This window comes from Lepidochelys olivacea (genome assembly GCF_965140295.1).
Source record: "Lepidochelys olivacea isolate rLepOli2 genome assembly, chromosome: 1".
Classification (NCBI taxonomy): Eukaryota; Metazoa; Chordata; order Testudines; family Cheloniidae; genus Lepidochelys; species Lepidochelys olivacea.
The window spans coordinates 211,418,911-211,433,818 of NC_140411.1; the positions used below are offsets into that span (position 1 = coordinate 211,418,911).

Below are 14,908 nucleotides of genomic sequence, written 5' to 3' on the forward strand. Positions count from 1 at the left end.
CCAACATATAGGTAGAAGTGAGATTCCTTAGGACTATGTAGGGCCCCTTCTTTCAAACAGCATTTCTTATTCTGATGGGACAATCTGTGTTTTTCAGGCCACTATTCCTTAAAATATCCTCATGGCTGCAATATGGCAAAGCAGCATCACAATACACCTATCAAAATGTCCCAGTTCAACAACATTATCCCAGAGGACAAAGGTTAAAGTGGCAGGTCTACTCATTTGTAAAAACAGAACGAATGCTTGAAGTAACGTTGAGCAGACATGATCAAAACTCAGAAAAAATCTCATGACATTTTTCCCCCCACTCATCAAAATGTTGGATCATTAAAATTTTTCTGACTAACTCTACAGAAGAGACAGAAATGCAATAGAGGAGTGAAAGGGATTGAGAGTAGCTGAGGCACTGTCATGCAGCAGAACTGGGCTCAGTTGCCATTCAGCTCTTTCAATAACACCCCTGTAGACCTTCACCCCCATACTTTGCCATGCTAACATCATCACTGTTGAGGCCCAGTGTTGTGGCTGCCACCTTTCTGGACAACAAGGAATGCATAGATCACTCACTCAACCAGAGACATCACTATTTAGTGATATAAAGTCTTCTCTCCCTCAGGGCTTTCACAGCACTGCCAGCCATTTCCAGACTCTGAAGTGGGAGTCTAGGTTTTGGAGTGAACTTGAGGGGTTTTTCTTTTGCTTTTTTCACTAGAATCACATCGTGAGAATCTCTTTTTTTAGGAGAAGAAAAGTTATTGGCATGTGACAATTTATATCTTCACTGTCATTCACTGTGGTGGGGAAAGACTCTGGCAATGGGAAGGCAATGGGACACTGCACTGCTAAAAATAGAAGTGTAGACGGGGCAGGCAATGCATGGATGTGTAGAGAGCTGTGTAGGGTATATACCCTAGAGTTCAGGCATGTAGGGCACTCTTCTTTACTCGCCTAAGCAGAGTTCACTGTTGGCACTGCTGTTTATACCGTACTAGCTGGGCATGCAGTGTCTATAGTCTACACATTGCTGTAAGTGTAGACATACCTTAAACATGCTCTCCACACATACATCCTCCCTTCACAGATACAACACACATGCACACATGCCTTTCCCCATACACAGATGAACACACATACTCCTCTCTCTCTCTCTCTCTCTCTCTCTCTCTCTCTCTCCCCTACAAAGAAACTTTCCCTGACACAGATACAATCCCACATGCACAGTTGATTTACAGGAAGAAAGCTGGATTGATTTCTTCTGAAATCCTGTTAGTCTGTCAAAGCTGTGGTTTAGTTTTCTGTTGCCTCTATCTTTCCATGGTATACTAGTGAGATAAGAAGGGAAAACAGTGAGTCAGCTGCACTCAGGGTTTGTGACTAGCTCACTTCCAGTTGCTGCTGGTTTTCATATATGGGTAGGTTTTAAGGCAAGAAGATAATCTGATCTCCTGAATAACACAGACTATAAAACCTCATTCAGTAATTCCTACATAAAGCCCATAATTTCAAAATGAGCTAGATCATACCTTTTATGAAAAATATTCAATCTGGATTTAACACAGTGTATCCACCACCACCCAATGTAAATGATTTAGAAGGTTATTACACTCATTATTAAAAATGTGTGCCTTATTTCTAGTCTGAATTGGTGTACCTTCAGCTTTCAGCCATTGGATCTTGCTATGACTTTGCTAAACAAAAGAACCTTTCACTATTTGAAATCTTCTCTTCATGTATGTATTTATAGACTGTGGTGAAGTATCCATTTTACCTTCTCTTGGATGAACTAAATAATGGAGCTTCTTTAGTCTATAGAAGAACTATAGAAGAACCCTGTAGAACTGACCTATCCTTAGCATTATTTACCAGTCCATCAATTTGGGACTTCCCCACTATTCCTAGATTTGTTAAACATCAGCATCAATGGTTTAGAGCTTCTCAGCCAGTTATTTTAAAACTCTTTGGTGCAAGTTATCCAGTCTTTCAGATTTAAAAATGCTTAACTTAGCAGTTGTTGCTTACCCTACTACCTAGTTATGATTGGAATAGAAAGTATCTCTTTGCCACAGGAAGATGTGAATACATTATCCCTCTTTACAAACATAGAACATTTGCCATCTGCACAAATCCACATAACTCTCCGAGCACAACCCCTAAACACTAATCAACCCAAACATCAACACAACCTGCATTCCAAACACATATAGCTCCTCACCATAGCACACACCATAGAATCATAGAATATCAGGGTTGGAAGGGACCCAGAAGGTCATCTAGTCCAACCCCCTGCTCGAAGCAGGACCAATTCCCAGTTAAATCATCCCAGCCAGGGCTTTGTCAAGCCTTTGTCACCCTTCATTTGCCACCTGCACAAATCAAAACAAATTTCCCAACACAGCACCACCCATACACAAATCAACCCAACCACCCCCACAATGCAGTCAGCACATACATTAATCCTAACTCTGAAGCCTAGAATGTCTGTTGAGTTAGTGTGAAGCAATGGAAATAGCAACAAGCATAGTTGAGAGCTCTTTTTCTTTAGAATATCACCAGATTCAATCATCACTGGGATTCACAATCTGTTATTGTCCAATTATGTTCTCAGTTATCTTTGGCTTTTTTACATACACAGCTTTATGAATTACACCTGTGTGACAGCACAGGCTTTCAGCTACTACTAATTATTATGATCACTATTATTGATAATGATGATGATTTTATATCCCTGTCTAGTACTGGACCTATACAATTGCTAGGGTTTCTTGTGTTCCGAATACATTTTTGAAATAGATTTTTATTGTCTTTAACTCTACTGGCCATAGACTTTTAATTGATGCCTCTAGCTTCCCTTATCAATTGTTAATTGTAGTCACTGCTATCAACGTCCTTATTTTTCCATTTGTTATGTGTTTTCATGTTGTTTATTGCTGCTTTCACATGTCTTCTTAACAAGAATGGCATTTTTAATGGAAGAAGCCTTCTTTCAAGATGGTAGCATTATGAGGGTTTATGGCATAAAGTTCTCCTAAACATCTCCCAATTATAATTCATACTGTTTTGTTTAAAATCAGTTTTGCTCATGATTGTTTGGCCTTTTAAAATACCAACATTTATATATAACTGGTCAGGATAATAGTTAATTTGCAAATAACAAATACAACTAGATCATGATAACTTGCACTTATGTAACCACTAAATATTAGTGCAGTGATCAGTTCATTTTTATCCATCAGAAGGAGCTAAAATATAGAATAACCCTAAATTAGGCATGAATTTTTATATTAGAAAGTTGTCATCTATAATTTTTAGGAAAGGTTTTACTTACGAAAGCATGAGACCTCCAATATATGTCCTCCAGATTTAAATAATCCAGGTTAATGCAGTTTTTCTTTCATATTATAGATAGATTTTTAAGAAGCTGCTTATCCTGTTCCGTCATCTCACGGTCTATCACATACCCCCATCACTATCAAATCTTGTGCATTATCACTTGGAACACTGATCCATAAGCATTCCAAAAGCTACACTTCTGAATTGTCAATAATGCTAAAACAGAATAGCATATCTTTAACGTAAAGTATGACCCCACCTCCCCTTCTGACCACTCTGTCCGTCCTGATTTTAAGATTCCAGTCATGCGAATCCTCCCATAAGGTTTCAATAATGCCAGTTATATCAAATATTTTCTCAGAAATGAGCACTCTTAATTATTCTTGTTTATTACTCAAGATTTTAACATTGGTATATACACAATTGAAGGATTTATTTTCCTAAGTCACTTGATTCATTATGTTACATTCTTTATGATACCTTGAGTATGAGTTTTATGGTTGTGTATTTGTACTATGTTTATCCCCTTAGCACTCTACTCTTTTGTTATTAGTTTTACACCCACCCAACTAATCTAGCTAGTCTGTCATCAGGAGATTGTTCCCCTTCTGCTGAGATGGTGGCTAAGCCAGGCATCTTCCTGTCTCCATAGAGACAGACATCCTCGTGTCTCCAGAGGTGGCCCAGTCTTTGTATTTTCACGTACCTAACCAACAGTTCATTTTTAGTATCTTCTGTTATTTGTCTTCTCTTGCTACTGGGATAGAAATGCTTTCCAAGATCACCTGTACTTTCCTCTCCTTTAGCTCCCTTCTGAGCTCTCTGAAGTTTTCAGCAATCTGTGAATTATTACCTGAAGCTATGTCATTTGTGTCATTATATGTCGTAACCAGTGGGGCCTTGCCTCCTGTCTTCAGAACCCCATCTAGTCTTGCAGGCACATGGCTTGTCTTCACTCCAGGAAGACAACACACTATTTCGTTTGTCTGTTAGGGCTTTGGAAAATCTAATATTAATTATATCTAACCTGGCCAAATGACAACCAAAGGAAGACATCATAACTGTCCAAAGGGATTGGAAGGATGTAAACACTGGGGAGGAAAAGAGATTCTTTTTGGGAAGCCAAAAAATGTAACTGGGAACAGGAGGGCACTGAGCAAAAAGACATCAGTAAAGAATTTCCATTGGTGAGCTTTATCAAACTGCATTAGCAATCTCCCAGAGGAAATGGTGGGAGACTAATGCTTGGGACTTTTAAATTAGACTGGACAAAGGACAGGAGGATGTTCTGCAGGTAATGGTCCTACACTAGTCCCCAGAGGGACAGTTTAAGTGAATAATGCTGGTCTTGACACAAAGGTGCACCAAAACAACTAATTCAGCTTTAATTCATCCTTTTGGTTATTTCAGTGGAAAGCTGTGTGTGGATACTTTTATCTTAGATTCAGAACATCTTGTTCTGATTTACCATAAATTGGTTAAAAAAAAATCCTTTGCCAAGAAAAAAGGGACCCATCTGGAGATGGAAGAAAGCACTTTTGGCTACTGCTGTGCTGTACTGCTATGCACACATACACCCCACACCACTCTAGTTCCTCAGTCACTGAATATGAGCGGAGGCAGAAACTCCCACCAGAGAGCTTTCCAAGAAGATAAGCAACTACCCAAAACAGTCCTCTGGGATCCTAACTCTAAAAATAAAGAACAGAGCCATAAAAAAGCCAGGGCCTTTCTAGGGGCTTCAGGGTTCCACAATTAAGGAAAAGTCACCAGAACCCTGTGATGACTGGTATCAAAGGCTCAAATAGAGCTAAAAGTATGGGTAGTTGGGCTTTGCCCATCTCTAGGATTGTATATGCCAAAATAATTATCTGTCAAATGGGATTTGTGTGTGTGTGTGTAAAAGCAAATCTTATTCAGCAAGCTTGCTCCACTGCTGGTTTTGCATCCAGATACTTGTTGAGAACAGCTTAGCATATGCTGAGATCTCCCGTCCTTTGGTATTTAGAAATAGACTATTTCCATTTTTTTTCTTTCTTAGGTGTGTGTGTGCATTTTCTGCATTTCGGGATTTATATAGAATAAAGGACAGATTATGGGAGGAGTTCTGGAGAGGACAGCATGGTGCCTTCTGTGAAGCGTTTGTGTAACCAGCACACAGTATCTGGGCTAGGGAGGGTGTACCTTGAGAAGAGAATGGAGCTTGGAACGATGGAATAGAAATGGAAGAACTTGTGACTCACTACATGAGATGGCAAAATGGATCTGTGTCTTGAATGGCAGTAACTCTTGTTATTAGAATTCCCTTAGTTCTCCTCCCACACATCTAATGAAATCATCCATTAACTCTATGGCTACTGGGAACCATTCAGGGGCGGAGTGAGAGCCTGTAGGTGAGAGGGGGGGATATATTACTGTGGAAACATTGTAGGAAGTGAAACATACATGAAAGCTTCATGGCTTTGCCCCTTTTCTGCTGGCTCACTTGCTTATGATGTTAGCCCTGCCAGTGGCAGCACCAGAATCAGCATAATTATAAACAGAGATAGATGAATAAATGGCTGGTCAAAGTGGGAAATGTTCTTTTTCTTTTCTTTTTTCCGATGGCTTAAATAAGCACAGCAAAGCTGGTTTTTATCACGCTCCTGCTCCTGCATTTTTCCAACCCAATTAGGCCATTACCAGGGCTAAATGAGGCATGGAGCCTCCAAAACTCACACCGTCGTCCTGGAGATGGAACGCGTATTGCTGCAGAGTTGGCAGGCAGGTGAGTGGCTGGGACTCACTGGAGTGTGACCCCGGGTGTTTTTGTGTTCCACCTTATGCAGAAAGATCACCTTCACAATAAGTAAAAAAAAGTCAATTTTCACATTTTATTGGAAAAGACACTGTATGGTGGGTAGATTTGCCTGGTTACTGTCAGGTAATGAGACTGTATTCTCCTGTGCTGCATGCACTGAGAAAGTACAGGTGGTTGTAGCTGGGAGTACAGTGTATTGTACAGATTTTAATGAAGATTATATTAGTCATTGTGCTATGTGCTTTCTGCTCTCATACACCTGCTGTCCCTGACTATTTCAGGCCTATTAAGCTTCCTATGGCCATGTAATTCCTGGGCCCTCACGGCCAATCCATCAGACAGAGTGCCATCCTCCAATTCTCTATCCACAATCCCATCTGACTCCAGAGCTGCTGAGTGAGCCGGCAGGAAGGGGTAAAGCTGTGAAAACATTCACATATGTTTCACTGCCTGTAATGTTTTCAACATTCATTTACCTCGGCTTCCCTTCCCGCCCAGAGGCTTTTACACTGCCCCTGAATGGTCCCTAGAATCCAAAGATTTAATAGATCATTCCACTCAGTGAGGGCAAAGGGGCAAGTGGAATTCTAATGACGAGATTTGCCATTCAAGAGACATTGATCATGAGTTGCCATTCTTTAGCCAGCTCATATATTAATCTAGGGGATTCCTCAACCATTTCCATGATGTAAACCCACACTCTATTCTCTTCCCAAATCCCTGAGCACCTTTTGTGTTGGTTACAGAAACGTATCACAGGAGATTTTCCAGAGCTCCTTCCATAATCTGCCCCTTATTTATTAAAGCCAGAGCTGGAAAAAATTCATACACGACAACAACCTAAGAAACAGAAAAAGACTCTATTTAAAATATCAAAGGATTGGAGGCATAGTGGAGTGGACTGAGTGGAGATTTGGGATTGCATGCTTTCTTTTGCATAAGAAGGCCTCTGACAGATGGGATGGAGGATCAGGCATGATTTAGCACATTAATGTTTTGGTGAATAAGTTGTTACACGCTGAAGTCTTACTGTCACATGCAGTGTTATGCATATATGTTTTCACATGTGGTGAAAGTAAATTAGCATGTACAGTTTTATACATATAACATGTATATGATGAAAAGAATTCAGTACATAAAAACTCCTGCTAAGAATACTTTAAACAAATGATTACATGAGCTGAATAGCGCTTAGTTCTCTCTCTTACCTAATGCCTCTAGGCCTGATTTGGCCACCCTTACTTGCAATAAGTAGTACGCCACTCTGGAAGTAGACCAAATGGTACTAATTGCAGAGTTAAATACTGCTCAAGGTGGTTGATTCAGGTCCAGTATGGACTTTGCCAGCTGAAATCAAGCCAGGAGTGAGGAGGATACAATTCCTACCTAGGACTAGAGCTGATACACTGATAGCTCTATCCTTGAGCCTATTCTATTGAAAAACACCACACAGACTTGGCCAGTTGAGCATGAGTGCAGACAAAAGGACCCCAGACTTATTTTCATCTGAAGAGAGGAGTGGGAGCTTGTAGCAAGTGGAGAACTGGGGCCCTTCAAGGATAAGCTTTCATAAAATGAAAAGCAACATTTGCAGGAGTCCATGCAGACCTTTTAAATGCTGCAGGAACATAATTGATGCTCCTAATTATGGAGAAAGATCGTAGCTTGAATATCATTAAGGTTGCAACAATGACATTATAAGTCTGATTTTCATAAATCCTCTTGTTTCAGGGCATAAGACAACTACTGACTAGTAGGGTAAGGAAGGAACTTCCCCTGTGGAAGTTATTGCATAACTGTCCTGTAGGAACATAAATCCACTCCGTGTAGAAGTCAAGCACAAGAATTTATTATGCACAGCACTGGCGGAGTGTCACTTTGCTTATTAGGCTCAGAGACACTGCAGAACAATTGATTACAATGGATTATATGGATTTTCCATGGGCGGAGGGAAATGATGGACTAGGCAGTCCCAGACCCCTGGATAGGTCTAGCAGCAAGACAAGATAAGCACAGTAGCCAATGGTCAAAGGTTGCATAATGTCTCCGCCCATGGTTTCAGGTTAACAAGTAACACTTAATTAGTACTTCAATAAAATGTATTAGTATAAAATATATATATATATGTTGAATACAATTTGGAGTCCATAGGAATGAAGTAACTCCTCTGATTGTCCAACAGATATATATCTAGGGATAAAAGCAAAAAACATCTAAAAGTATATGGCATTAAAGATTGTCTTTCAAGTTGCTCATTTGTGTTTTTAAGGCAGGCACTGGTGCCTGGGAAAGGGAGGTAGGAGGAGGCCATATCTTATACTGACGTGCTTGAACTTTTCCTAAACTCAAGGTTGGTGTGTGGGAAGAACACCTCTCTATAGAAGAAACGAACACAACCGGAACATGGCTTCTTTGTTCTTTGCAACTTTGAATAAGATACAATTATTGCCCCCAACATCTGGCGTTTTGCTGACCAGGCTTATTTTAGCAAAAGCAAGGTTATCTTTGGTTTATTCTACTTCTCTTAGCTAATCACTATTTGCTAGGCCTCTGATTTCTTGACCAAACTCTGGACTTTGGGCCTGTAGAAAAAGCTGACACAATCCATATATCACGTTATTACATAAGCAGCAATGGATTTTGACCCTTCATGTCCACTGTGGTGGTTTTTCACTTTCCTTTGAAGCATCTGTTACTGGCCGCTGTCAGAGACAGAGTCCTAGGCTAAATAGGCTGCTGGTCTGAATAAGTATGGCAATTCCTATGGTCCTACATAGGCTACAAAGTGGATAACGGGTAACTGTGGGAATTGTGGGAAGAGGTAGTCAGCATCAAAGTGTGATTGTTGAGAAAACCTTTAACTTACTTTCCCATCTTGTAGATAGGGAAAATTAGCCAGGGAAAATGTATTTCACCCAAGAGTAGTTAATAGTGTTGCAGTGGAAGCAAGGGGACTGCTATGGAAGTTATGCTGGGTGTTAGGACAACTGGTCCTTTTTGAAATGCCTCTGGTTGTACTGGCTGAGAGTCATATGCCTGAAGTATCATCCCTTTGGCATCCTCAGCAAACATGCAGCCTTGCAGGAAGTTTTCTTTAGTGAATAATTGATAATAACTTTGCCCTTCTACATCACCTTTGATCCAACAGTCTTGCAGTGCTTTGCCCAGGAAGACAAGGGGCATTAGCCCCATTCAGGATTCATTAGACAGCATATGATTGTGTCTTCAGGGCTGCATCATGCTCTCCTGCCCTCATGGAATATGCTGGCACAGGGCCTGTCCTACAGTGAAAAGCAACAGAGGGGAGTCTGCAAAAACAACGCTGCTGTTTTCTTCCAACAGACCCCAATACTGTGTTTGAGGTTCTGTGGCTTGTGATGTGCACGAGGTCAGACTACGTGATCATGATGGTCCCCTCTGGCCTTAAAGTCTATGGATATGTCTACACTGTTATAAAAAACCCATGGCACCAAGACTTAGGCTCATGGGGATTGAGCTGTGGGGCTAAAAATTGCAGTGTAGATGTTCAGGCTCAAGCTGGAGCCTCGACTCTGAGACCCTGCAGTGTAGACATACTCTATGAGTATGATCAGCAGGATAGATCTGCATCCCACTATAGCCACTTCTTCTTCACTGCCCACATCTGTTCCCCCCACACAACTGTAGTCCCTCCTATCTAACTTTTCTCTACTCCTCTGCCATTGGTGTGAGCCCAATAGGCTTTCCCCATTCACTGGCTCACTGAGACTTCTTACCTCCTTCCCACCATCTCTAGTGACCCCTTTCACAGACTCCCTCCCTAGAGAACTCATCTTCCCTGTCCAAAAGACTCTTCCAAGACCCTTTCCCACCATATATCATTATTTCTTGGGAGTAGTAGTAGGAGAGAGATTAGACACAGTGTCCGGGAGCAGAGGAGGGGAGAGATTGGGAAGAGGGTCCAGAGGAGAGAAGAAGAGAGGTGGAGGGAGTAGAGGGAACAATTATTACTCAGTTTAGAAAAATAAGAAAAACGGAAAATGGACACAGAAAAATGGACAAAGAGATATATCAAGATACAGTATATAAAAATAAAGTATTATAGAAAGGAAAGGGGAAGAAAAAAGGACATATAATAAGATCCAAAATGGTTTATTAATAAACAACATAGAATTAAATAAAAAAATTACAATAAACAGCGCAACAAAAAGGGTTTTTAATAAAAGGGGCAAGCTACAGTACAGCAGTTAGGGCTGGGGATAATTTAGGCTCTGATTCAGCATAGTATTAAAGCATATGCTTAGCTTTAAGTATCTGCTTAAGTTTCACTGAAGTTAAATCCCACTAAGGTTAAGCACATTCTTGATTGTTTTGTTGAATTGATGCCATGTTGAAATTGGCTCAGAACAGCCACATGTTTGGGTCCGACCCTGGGAGTAGCACTGTTTTTTTAGTACTACTTTATGGAGTAGTTTTGCCTTCTCATATTTAGCCAGGATCGAACTAATATTCCATTTGACCTCTGTTTTGTGACATGGATGGGACACAATTCCAACAAATTTCTGAAATGGACCCTGACCATATTACAGATTGGGAAACCAAGCACAGGCAAGTGAAGTGACCAGTCCAAAGCTACGTAGCAAGTCAGTGGCAGAGCCAAGAGTATGATGTAGGCATTGGGTCACAGTCCCCTTTTCTAGTACATCCCTTGGCCCGCACCGCTTCCAGCAGCTCCCATTGGCCTGGAGCAGCGAACCGTGGCCACTGGGAGCTGCAATCGGCCGAACCTGCCAACGCGACAGGTAAACAAACTGGTGTGGCCCGCCAGGGGCTTTCCCTGCTCAAGAGGCAGAACAAGTTTGGGAACCACTGGACTATACTAACCTGCTATCAGAGCTCAGATAGCGTGTTTTTAAGCCTCTCTGTTTTCAGTTTAAACCAGGTTTACCAAAAAAATCCTGGGTTTTACAAAAAGTATTGTTCATTTTTTTCTGATTTTCACCCTACTTTTGTATTGTTCAAATATACAAAAAGTAAGTTTTTTTTATTAGGAAAGTACAGTACATCACATGAGATATATGTATTACGATACTACATTAGTCTGTGTGTATATGCAAAGCTGTCTGTTGAAGTATGTATTAGTCTAGAACAGTGGTTCTCAAAGCCAGTCCGCCGCTTGTTCAGGGAAAGCCCCTGGTGCACCAGACCGGTTTGTTTACCTGCCATGTCCGTAGGTTTGGCCAATTGCGGCTCCCATTGGCCGCGGTTCGCTGCTCCAGGCCAATGGGGGCTGCAGGAAGCGGCGCGGGCCAAGGGATGTAATGGCTGCCCTTCCCGCAGCCCCCATTGGCCTGGAGCGGCAAACCGCGGCCAGTGGGAGCTGCGATCGGCCGAACCTGCGGACGCGGCAGGTAAACAAACTGGTCCGCCTTGCTAGGGGCTTTCCCTGAACAAGCGGTGGACTGGCTTTGAGAACCACTGGTCTAGAAGATACACACAATAAACAAACAGGCACGCACACATGCTTTGAAGTTACTGACGAATCTCACGTCCATCACATACACATTTCAAGCTGCTAGCAGATAATGGTTTAAAGATTTGACACACTAAAATGGGAAGAAAATGAAAATCTATATCAGGATATGTTTCAGAACACAAGGAAGTATTTGAAAGTTTTAAAAAAACAAAAACAGGAGAAAAGGATGAAGTTGAGTGTATGCACTACATATGGTGTGGCCAAATTATTAAATGTAAATATATATAGGCTAATAGTTCTAAGTCTACAACAGTAAACTGTTTATTCAAATGAAAAGTTTTATTTGGGGATTAGAGATATTGTTTTTTTAAACTGAGAGGTGGCATTGTGTTTTGAGTTCTGTTTTAGTTCTGCAGCAAACCACATTGAATTCCATTAATCAAAGTATTAATCTACTGAATACTTCCCCCCCATCCTTCTGTCTGCCAAAATAAACCCCGATATTTATCAAGAAAAATTATTAATAGTTTTTCCACCAATTTTCACCTGTTTTTGTTGTTGTGGTAATAAACACTGATAAATTCCTGGGAAAAATTAAATAAAATAAAAACAGAAAATGAAGGACCCTACATGTCTTATAGAAGTGCTACATCTCAAGCAGACTGCTCTTCTAGGAGCTCATAAATACTAAGGCTTTAAAGAATTGTTAATTCCTTATCTAAAGTTTTGAAGAGGCAATTCTGCTGACACATGATACATTTTCTGCATTTCTTTATTTACAAGGAAAGAGGATCATTTGCTCCCACTGCTAAGCTGTAAAATAGGAAACTGATTAAAAATCTGATGATTAACCCCTTAGCAGTACAGGGGTTAATCTGTATGCTCTCATACTCCTCTTCCCATCGATGGCATTATCCTCTCAGCATGATTCCCGTCACTGTCAGACCCACCAGCCACAGTTGCTTACATTGGCCAACTGGAAAGTTCGAGTTGTATTTTGAATAACAATTGTATAAAATTGTATAATTTGTATAACTTATGTACAGCTGCTCTCTGCTCTTCAGTCTCTTTTTCTGTCTGCCTCAATCTTTCTCTCATTGCTCTGTGTTCCTCTCCCCTCACTCAAATAGACAGAAAGGAAACGATTTAAACTGTCCTGAAAATTCTGTAAATCCTGCTGACCAACCTCCTTCTGAGTTGCCTTTTTTTTTCTTTTTGTTTCTGAATAGATAACGAAGGCTGAGCACAAGTGATTTTAAAAGAAGGAATAGGAGGCTGGGGGGATCAGGGAAGTGGCAACAAGTCTCAGACATTTATTTCTTGCCCACCATTTCAAATCCGGCTTACGTCAGCAATACCTGAAAGTTGATGCCTTTTGATTGTTCATTGACCTGTGTGAAATGAGTTGGAGTCTCTTTCTATTTGCTAGTGCACAAGTATCCACATTAAAAAAAAATCACCTGTCACAATACCCACTAATTGATGTTTTATTTGCAGTCTTAGCAAGGAGCAATGACTGAGAAGGCCATAGAGGCTGAACTTCTGTCTGACCCCTAGCACTGTTCCCTCCAAGACGGGACTCAGGCACACTGGCAGATGGTGGGTGTTGGAGAAACATTTCCTGTTGCCTGTGCTGAACCTGCTCAGTAGGTAAATGGAGGACTTTATTCCCTAGGGGTATGAATCTGGCACCTTTCACCAGTTCTGCATTTGCTGAAAAAAATAGAAAAAATTATAAATATTGTACATTAGACAGTAAGAGCAAGTCAGTTAAGTGATTGTGTTAACACCTGTTACTGGCAAAGCTTCTGTAATACATGTAGGAGAAATGGCATGTTTGAGATGCAGGAATGTATATATAATATGCAGGAATGTATTATATACTCTGAAAGGCACACATGTTGAATGCCTGTTTCACCTCCAGGCAAAAGTCTAAACTAATCAAACTTTGAAGCAGGGTGCCTTTCCAAAGGGAATACATATGAACCCAAGGTATGTATCCCTGGTTCTCTTTCATCCTCAACTGTGTACCCATTGGGACTATAGATATATGCTAGAATTGCTATCCACTTTACAAAAAAGACTCTCTCGATGCCTGGTATAGAAGGAGCAAGCCTGGATTATGCCCTGTCTGATGTGGATTGTGGTAATGTCATCCAAAGACAGCAAGGCCAGGGACACTGGCAATCAAAAATCACACTTTTTTGTGAAAATATTGTACCCCCTGCTTTACAAGTAATGCCTAAGATGGATATAAATGAAACATATGAGTGAAAAAATGCTCACTTCTATATTTTTCTGTTTATTTCCTTTCTACCTTTTGATGGCGGGTGTATAATCAGTTTTACTATCTCCTCTGTTTAATCAGTTTCTCCTGCTTATGTGGGTCTTTCACACAGCAAAAGGGAGAGGAGATATAAAAACAGGAAAATACTATTGTAAAATCACAAAAATTGTCAGGGACACACAGAGACAAGCACAGCACCTGAAACTGCTTTTAACTCTTCGTAGAAACTGATTAAATTCAAGTTAATGGTGTCCTTTTAAAGGGGGAGTTCCTTCGTGGAGGAGGAAAACATGCACTTCTTTGGGGGAAACAACAGAATTTGCAAGCTGTAAAATGGGAAAGAGAGAGGATGAAATTCTGTGCTGCATCTCTTGGAAGTGCAGTGCAGAAGGCTCAGCCCAGATGGAAAAAGGGGCAAAGATGGTTTCACGCCACATTTGCATCCTGGAGATTCTAGGTTGCTCTGGGTTAATGTGGTTCAAAGCATAAATTAGGGGAGCCAGAGGTTGATCTAATTCATGGTAGCTTCCCAAAGGTTGCCTTTAGGCTGTTCTGCAGTCTGTAACTGCATAGAATCGCTTATAATTATTCTCTTCTATTTTGTTCTGTTCTTCTCTGCATTCATCACCATAGTATCTGAGCACATTCCAGTACTGGATTAAGCAATGTGACTGACATCTGTCACATATCATTTCTTATCGCAGGGGGGAGAAGCGTGCCCCATAGAATGTTTTGTTTGATTGGATTGTATAGATAGATCAATACATTGCTCTATTTATGTTAGAGAAGGTAAGGTCAAAGAAATGCACCTTGCACTTGGAGAAGAAGGTGGTGAAATTTGTGATGGTCTTTGTTCCTGGAGGAGTTCATTCTGTAAGCTCAGACTGGCCCCTGAGAAAGCTCTGTCTACAGCACAGATGAGCTTTACCCTTATTGTAGTAAGGTCCAGTTGTACCACTGGAGTGAAGTTGTCGACCATTACATTCATCCTGGAGCTTTAGATTATTTTTTGGTACTCGGAGCCCCAGCCTTT

At 40.8% G+C, this 14,908-nt stretch overlaps 1 protein-coding gene across 5 annotated transcripts in view; it reads left to right on the forward strand.

Moving 5' to 3' along the window:
* CASR (calcium sensing receptor) overlaps positions 1-14,908 on the forward strand; it is a 172,094-nt gene that overhangs the window by 27,059 nt on the left and 130,127 nt on the right. Inside the window, exon 2 of one of the 5 annotated variants that reach the window (XM_084613438.1) lies at positions 13,086-13,238. The exons of the other annotated variants lie outside the window; for them this stretch is intronic. The gene's annotated coding sequence lies outside the window, so the exon portion shown is untranslated. The remainder of the gene's footprint in view (positions 1-13,085; positions 13,239-14,908) is intronic. 5 annotated transcript variants of the gene reach the window in all.